Raw genomic sequence first — 6416 nt, 5'->3', positions numbered from 1 at the left:
GGGATGGATGCAACTATATGGCATCCAAACCAGGGCTTCACTCTACATACTCTGTGGGTGTTTTCTCTGGTTATTTAACTGTCCAAATATGGAAATTTCCATAACTTGAGATACATCCAGAATATTAACAGCAGCCAATCACTGGCTGCTTCTGATGTTTGCTCCTCATTACACTTTCAGGGGAAGGAGCAGAACTGGAGCACACTGTATAATCCGCTTCACTGCTGCCCTCCATTCTGGAATCCTTACGACATCTCCTTACAATGGAAGGCTTAAAACACAATGGGGCACATTTACTAAGGGTCCGAATCATGTTTTTCCGCCGGATTTCCCGAATTTAACGCAGAATTTTAAAAAAATTGTGTCGTTAGAATATCACTCACATACACCGGAACAAAGCAGGTGAACTCCAGCGGACTTTAGCGCAGCAGCGACACCTAGTGGACATTGGGTGCACGACCTTAGTGAATCCCGGCAGAACCCGAATCAGCGTCGGAGAATGCGCCACTGGATCGCAACTGGACCGGGTAAGTAAATCAGCCCCAATGGGGCACATTTACTAAGGGTCCGCACACCGCATTTCTGTCAGGTTTCCCGACAGGGGAATTTGGCGCACGCGATTGGATTTTGGCGCCGAATTTCATGCAACACAAATCAAGGGGCGTGGCCGTCGGACAACCTGACTGATTCGGACTAAGCATGGGATTTAAAATTCAAATTGTGTCCCAAGACATGTGCTCACATACACCTGGAAGAAGAAGGTGAACTCTGGTGGACCTCAGCAGGGAAGCGACACTTGCAGGATATCAGTCCAAGAGAACAAGGGTACCGCACTCCTGTGTAATGCGGATGGTGCTTGCGTCGGGTACTCAGCCCCAATATACAGTAGAGAAGAACGTAGCACACATCCTTTGGGGATTTTAACGATTATTCTTTTAATTCATATATTATATACAACTCCACCATAGAGATCATAAGAAATTATATAATGTAATAACAGATCAAAAAAATTCTTTCAGCGACGTTTCGGTCTGAATCGACCTTTGTCAAGCATGATCTGTAATTGGAGAGGTAGTGTTTCGGGCGCTCAGGTTTTTGGATCTGTTATTACATTATATGATTTCTTATGATCTCTATGGTGGAGCTGTATATAATATGATATGAATTAAAAGAATAATCGTTAAAATCCACAAAGGATGTGTGCTACGTTCTTCTCTACTTGCAGGATATCAGGCGCACGATCTTAGTGAATTGCGACTTCATCCTTGTCGGACAACGCACCTCGGGGATCGTGACAGGACAGGGTAAGTAAATGTGCCCCAATGAGAATGTAGCCTCATATGTATAATAGTAGAGTAGTAGTAGAAAGGAATACATTCTTGAGATTTCCTTTTTGTTGCTGAAATTCTTTTTAAATGTGACTCTGGGTTTTTTTTTATCGTTGGTTTTCCTGGACTTTTTTGGCATTAAAAAGTCTCAAAGCAGTTGTATTGAGGGTGTTTGAGACTCTTCACTGCTAAAAAGTCACACAGGGCTATTTCCGCCTCTTCATTAATCTGGTGTAAACATAGAACTACTGCTGGTGCAAAGACAGATTCATGACTTGAGACTTTTGCAAAAAGTGTCATAGTTACTCCAGAACATTTATTAAAGGGCCAAAGGCAGATAAATGAATCTTATGAGCAGTGGAACTCCAGAAATAGACATAGAACTGTCCCAAGGAGTTGGTCTTATGATTGATAACCCCCTGTGTCTCTGAATGTTTAGGACTTAGGGTAACAATGCTTGAACGTGCTTGGTCCATGAATAATAGACAGTGCGGCCATCACTTGGCCAAATAGTGAGAATAAAAACCCATTCTATTCACTAGGGCTATTCACAAAATCACTATACACTACTTTTATATGTTTTGCAAGTCCCAGAAATAATTGTTTTCCATTTGTTGCTAAGCGACACTAAAGAGGAACCCGAAAGTCTTCACAGAAGCGTGGAAGAGCCATTAGGAGCCTAAGCAATGCAGCATACATACCTATCAACAAAAATGTCGATATGTTAATAATAGGGAATAATGTGAATTGTTTTGGTATATTCTAATGGTACTGTGATACTTTTGTGCCTGGTCAATATAATACATCATTGTTTTTCTTGGAAATTAAAAGTAATATTATAGCAATCCTAAATTGTATGTCGCCTTTCTACAATCAACAAAGTTTGGGTTAAAATATTGGTCTAGTGTGTGTACATGGGAAATAACAGTATTATCTTTGTTTTGTAGGAGCTTTTCTTCTGTGGATCCTGTGTCTGTTACTTGCAGTAGTTTTCACTTATTTCTTGAGGGGTTAAGGGGTTAATCAGCGGAAATTCCTCAGGCTTCTCCATAGGTAGACAGCTGAGCTTCAGCGAGAACTTCAGGAAAAAGGCACGGCTCATTGTTATCACGTCAATAGAGAAACCTCAGATACAGCAAATAAGTTATAAATATAGATACCACCGCGGACGCAGGAAGGTAATAATCACACATGCAATCATGCATACCGCAATGCTGTCTGTCTATAGCTTCTCAGTTTAGTGTATTGAAAACTTCTCTGACTGTAGTACATTCCTATGTATGTAGAAATTCTTCAGTGATCTTAAATACTTTGTGTACAAAATATGTGCATTAATACACAAACGTATTTAACGTAACACAATGATTTTCTATTTTTCTGGGCAAACTTGGTACTTCTACACTATTCTCAACATACTGGCCCCCATTTATCAAAACTAGGGCAGTCTGTACTATGTGCAGCTTGCCTGTGGAGTGTGCAGAGAGCCCCAGGGGTGCACGTTCTTCATGAATCTGGCGCCCCACTGCGCTGCTCTCGAAGTGTGCACCATTTTTTTGGTGCACTTTGTTTATGCAGAAGAATTGTGGCTCAGACCGTATTGTGGCACACATCAGTAATGAATGTGGCGCACGGTCTGACTAAGCATCTTTTTAGTGCAAAGTCAGACAGAAAACTAACGCAAATGCTGGGCCATGGTTTTTTAAACTATTAATATTATTCTGAGCTTACGAAAACTGGCTTATTCCTTACAGGATGAGTTGTATTTTGTAACAGCATTTTCCTATATTTTGTTTCTAGGGGCAATTTTTCAATGGATCCTTGGGGGGGGGGGGGGGGTGAAAATAACTCCTCCTGATATTTATCATACCATTTATTTGAAGTCACAAGCCACACTGAAAGTATCGAAAAATGGTTTATTTGTTTTGAAATGAATAACAATGGAGTGCTCATATAATTTCAAATAATTTAGAAAAATATATTGTTACACGTACAAAATGACCAAGTAATTAGACACAAGTTTGATTAAAATATTGATAATAGTTCTGTTGTTTGATTTCACATACATTACAGTTATTTAAGACAAATGTTTGATTACATTGAGATGGTGATTCAAGATGAAAACATGAGAAAAATATTGATTAGTTCAGTGCAAATGTGTATTTTTTATTATTTTAGTGATAATGGCAACGGTTGAGCGAAGAGCAGAGTGAAATATGTAGTCAGTAGTGACACCTGATTACTGGAAGGTATCTTAAAGCTTTTGAGGAAATATCTGAATGAAACATTAGTTAGCCACAGGGGCGTAACTACAGTGGTAGCAGCCATAGCAGCTGCTATGGGGCCCACAGTGTCAGGGGGCCCTTGAATCAGACCTCACTCACTAAAGAATAGAGGACGTGCACCATTATATACATATTATGAGAGGGGAGAGGGAGGGGACAGCAGAATGAAGATATCTAGGGATCGCTCATCTCTAATCCCTGCTGTGTACTTTCCCCCATTTCAGTGCATGATTGTGTGTACGAGTGTATGAATGTGTATATGTGTATAAGAATGTATAAATGTGTGAGTGTACAAATATGTATATTTTCTAGGGGGGCCCTGTAGAGAAGTCTTCTATGTGGCCCTGCCGCTCCTAGTTACGCCCCTGGTTAGCCACACCGATTACTGATGCAGATTAATAATATGACATAAGATATAGGAGAGGTGGTCCAGTAAGTCATAATAGTAGAATAATTGATATTATAGTAAACAGTATAGCAATATGGACAGAGGGGTGTCGTAATTTATAAGAAATGAGTGGGGACACGTGGTAATCTTAGAAGTGGGGAGACAAAGGGCTTATAGTCTATAGGGTACACACAGTAATAGGTACAGGTAATAGGAGTAAGGGATCTCAATTGATAACTCAGGGCTTATTCCCACAGCCAGGTGACCAGGTGAGCACAGGGCCGGGAGGAGGAGTTTTATCTGGCTGGAGGGAGCAATATACGTTCAGCAGATGCCTGGGAGGCCATGGGAGATGAATGCAACTATATGGCATCCAACCCAGGGATTCGCTCTGCATACTCTGTGGGTGTTTTCTCTGGTTATTTAACTGTCCAAATATGAAAATTTCCATAACTTGAGATACATCCAGAACATCAACAGCAACCAATCACTGGCTGCTTCTGATGTTTGCTCCTCATTACACTTTCAGGGGAAGGAGCAGAACTGGAGCACACTGTATAATCCGCTTCACTGCTGCCCTCCATTCTGGAATCCTTACGACATCTCCTTATAATGGAAGGCTTAAAACACAATGGGGCACATTTACTAAGGGTCCGAATCATGTTTTTCCGCCGGATTTCCCGAATTTAACGCGGAATTTAAAAAAAATTGTGTCGTTAGAATATCACTCACATACACCGGAACAAAGCAGGTGAACTCCAGCGGACTTTAGCGCAGCAGCGACACCTAGTGGACATTGGGTGCACGACCTTAGTGAATCCCGGCAGAACCCGAATCAGCGTCGGAGAATGCGCCACTGGATCGCAACTGGACCGGGTAAGTAAATCTGCCCCAATGGGGCACATTTACTAAGGGTCCGCACACCGCATTTCTGTCAGGTTTCCCGACAGGGGAATTTGGCGCACGCGATCGGATTTTGGCGCCGAATTTCATGCAACACAAATCGAGGGGCGTGGCCGTCGGACAACCTGACTGATTCGGACTAAGCATGGGATTTAAAATTCAAATTGTGTCCCAAGACATGTGCTCACATACACCTGGAAGAAGAAGGTGAACTTCGGTGGTCCTCAGCAGGGAAGCGACACTTGCAGGATATCGGGTGCACGATCTTAGTGAATTGCGACTTCATCCTTGTCGGACAACGCACCACGGGGATCGCGACAGAGTAAGTAAATGTTCCCCAATGAGAATGTAGCCTCACATGTATAATAGTAGAGTAGTAGTAGAAAGGAAAACATTTTTGAGATTTCCTTTTTGTTGCTGAAATTCTTTTTAAATGTGACTCAGGGGTGTTTTTTATCGTTGGTTTTCCTGGAGTTTTTTGGCATTAAAAAGTCTCAAAGCAGTTGTATTGAGGGTGTTTGAGACTCTTCACTGCTAAAAAGTCACACAGGGCTATTTCCACCTCTTCATTAATCTGGTGTAAACATAGAACTACTGCTGGTGCAAAGACAGATTCATGACTTGAGACTTTTGCAAAAAGTGTCATAGTTACTCCAGAACATTTATTAAAGGGCCAAAGGCAGATAAATGAATCTTATAAGCAGTGGAACTCCAGAAATAGACATAGAACTGTCCCAAGGAGTTGGTCTTATGATTGATAACCCCCTGTGTCTCTGAATGTTTAGGACTTAGGCCAACAATGCATGAACGTGCTTGGTCCATGAATAGTACACAGTGCGGCCATCACTTGGCCAAATAGTGAGAATAAAAACCCACTGGGGGTCATTTACTAAGGGCCAGATTCGCGTTTTCCTGACGTGTTACCCGAATATTTCCGATTTGCGACAATTTTCCCTCTATTGCCCCAGGATTTCGGCGCACGCGATCGGATTGTGGCGCATCGGCGCTGGCATGCACGCAACGGAAATCAGGGGGCGTGGCTGAATGAAAACCCGACGGATTTGGAAAAACCACCGCATTTTAAAAAAAAAATCTGACGCGGAGCTTGCACTTACCTTCATTTAGCCCGGCTCGGTGAACTCCAGTGCGTTCCGATGCTTTTCAGCGCAGCAGTGCCACCTGGTGGACGGCGGAGGAACTACCTTAATGAATCCCGGCCGGACCCGAATCCAGCGCAGAGAACGCGCCGCTGGATCGCGAATGGGCCGGGTAAGTAAATCTGCCCCATTATATTCACTAGGGCTATTCACAAAATCACTATACACTACTTTTATATGTTTTGCAATGCTGTCTGTCTATAGCTTCTCCGTTTAGTGTATTGAAAACTTCTCTGACTGTAGTACATTCCTATGTGTGTAGAAATTCTTCAGTGATCTTAAATACTTTTGTGTTCAAAATATGTGCATTAATACACAAACGTATTTAACGTAACACAATGATTTTCTATTTTTCTGG

General features: G+C 42.1%; 1 long non-coding RNA gene across 1 annotated transcript in view; it reads left to right on the top strand.

Moving 5' to 3' along the window:
- The first annotated feature begins 2435 nt into the window (after positions 1-2435).
- Positions 2436-6416, top strand: part of LOC140071032 (uncharacterized) — a 14267-nt gene continuing 10286 nt past the window's right edge. The window contains exon 1 of the long non-coding RNA XR_011849030.1: positions 2436-2506. This is a non-coding gene — a long non-coding RNA (uncharacterized lncRNA). The remainder of the gene's footprint in view (positions 2507-6416) is intronic.

This window comes from Engystomops pustulosus, chromosome 7, assembly GCF_040894005.1.
Source record: "Engystomops pustulosus chromosome 7, aEngPut4.maternal, whole genome shotgun sequence".
NCBI lineage: Eukaryota > Metazoa > Chordata > Amphibia > Anura > Leptodactylidae > Engystomops > Engystomops pustulosus.
This window is presented reverse-complemented; position numbering and strand designations above follow the sequence as displayed.